Consider the following 2,265-nt stretch of genomic DNA (forward strand, 5'->3'; position numbering starts at 1 on the left):
GCTGAAAGGGCTGAAAAATAGGAGAGGAGAATAAATTAGATAATAAATGGAATGTGTTTAGAACAACATCAGGTGCACATACATGTTACACGAGCACTGGTTATTATGTTTACTGAACACTCACTATATACACGCACAGTAACAACTAGTCAGTCAGCTAATATATACTGTGCGAGGCTGAGGTCCTGTTCTGGAAGCTGCAGCCAGATAAGAACCTACCCTCTGGAGGTGGTGTTCCAGTCAGGGAGACAGATAAGAAACACACAGATATATTTTTGAGACCAAGTCAAGTGGTATAAGCCATACAAGTAACACAAGCAGGGTGAAAGGGATGTAGCTGAAGGGGGTGTGGAGGGACATAAAAGGGATTGTGGAGGGATGGTGCTATTTTAGGGAGAGTGTTAGGAAAATTCTCTTCATTGAGGAGACATTTGAATAAAAGCCTGGCCTGAGCACGGTGGCTCATGCCTATAATTCCAGCACTTTGGGAGGCCAAAGCAGGAGGATCACTTGGGCCCAGGAGTTAGAGACTGGCCTGGGAGACAGAGTAAGACACCATCTCTATTTAAAAATAAATAAAAAAGGGTTGAATAGGGTGGCTCACACCTGTAATCCTAGCAGTCTGAGAGACAGAGGCAGGAGGATCTCTTGTGGTCTATGATGGTCTTATACAAAAGGAGTTTGAGACTAGCCTGAGAAAGACTCCATCTCTACAAAAAATAGAAAAATTAGCCAGGTATGGCAGTGTGCACGTGCCTGTAGTCCCAGCTACTTGGGAGGCTAATGCAAGGAGGATCACTTGAGCCCAGGAGTTCGAAGTTAGTGAGTCACGATGATACTACTATACTCTAGGCTAAGCGACAGAGTAAGGCTCTGTTTCAAAACAAAAACAAAATAACTCCCCTGAACCCCAAGACTTTAAAGCGAGCAAACAAACAAACAAGCTAGGTGCAGTGGCTCACACCTACAATCCCACTACTTTGGGAGGCTGAAGGAGGAGGATAACATGAGGCCATGAGTTCAAGACCAGCCTGGGCAGAATAGCAAGATTTGGTCTCTACCAAAAATAAGAAAAATTAGCTGGGGTATGGTGGCGCATACCACTTGGGAGGCTGAGGCAAGAGGGCCACTTGACTCAGGAGTTTGAAGTTGCAGTGAGCTATGATCATGCCACTTCAATCCAGCCTGGGTGACAGAGTAAGACCCTATCTCTTAAAAACAAACAAACCAAAAGCCAAAAGACCAAGTATTGGTGAGAGTATAGAGAAATTGGTGGTAGGAATGATGCAGCCGACGTGGAAATGCAAATTAAGTCAAAATGAGCTATCATCTCACACCTTTTAGAATGATTTTTTTTTTTTTTTGAGACAAAGTCTCACTTTCTTGCCCCATTAGAGTCCTATGGCATTACAGCTCATAGCAACTTCAAACTCTTGGGCTCAAGCCATCCTCTTGCCTCCTTTGTTGTGCTGGGACTACAGGTGCCCACCACAATACCTGGCTTATCTTTAGAGACAGGGTCTCGCTTTTGTTCAGGCTGGTCTCAAACTCCTGAATTCAGGCAATCCACCTGCTTCCACCTCCCAGAGTGCTGGGATTACAGGCATGAGCCACTGCACCTGGCCCTTAGAACGACTTTTATCAAAAAGACAAAGACAAGCATAGTGTTAGGCAAGGAATGTGGAGAAAAGGGAACCCTTATACACTGTTGAGAGGCATGTAAATTAGTACAGCCATTATGGAAAACAGTAGTGATTTTCCTTAACAAAACTAAAAACAGAACTACCATAGGATCCAGAAGTCCTACTTCCAGGTATTTATCCAAAAGATTTTAAATCAGTTTGTCGAGGAGAAGTCTATACTCCTATGTTTATCGCACCATTACTCTCAATAGCCAAGTTATAAAATCAACCTAAATTCCATCAACAAATGGATGAATAAAGAAAATGTGTCAGGTGTGATGGCTCACATCTATAATCCCACCATTTTGGGAGGCTGAAGTGGAAGGATTGAAAAGGCCAGGAGTTTGAGACCAGCCTGGGCAACACAGTAAGACCTCCACCTCTTAAAAGAAATAGAAAAATTACCTTGATGGAGTAGCAGGGACCTGTAGTCCCAGCTACTCAGGAGGCTGAGGCAGGATTGCTTGAGCCCAGGAGTTCAAGGCTACAGTGATCTGTGATCACAACACCACTGTACTTCCAAGCCTGAGCAGATCCTGTCTCTTAAAAGATGGTGTGTGGGCTCGGCGCCTATAGCTCAACC

The 2,265-nt window shown here is 44.2% G+C and overlaps 1 protein-coding gene across 1 annotated transcript in view; it reads right to left on the reverse strand.

Moving 5' to 3' along the window:
- The window catches only part of IL27RA (interleukin 27 receptor subunit alpha), a 21,524-nt gene that overhangs the window by 15,567 nt on the left and 3,692 nt on the right, over positions 1-2,265 (reverse strand). The window lies entirely within an intron of this gene.

Source organism: Otolemur garnettii, unplaced genomic scaffold (assembly GCF_000181295.1).
Source record: "Otolemur garnettii isolate 467f Iridium unplaced genomic scaffold, OtoGar3 scaffold00127, whole genome shotgun sequence".
NCBI classification, from domain to species: domain Eukaryota; kingdom Metazoa; phylum Chordata; class Mammalia; order Primates; family Galagidae; genus Otolemur; species Otolemur garnettii.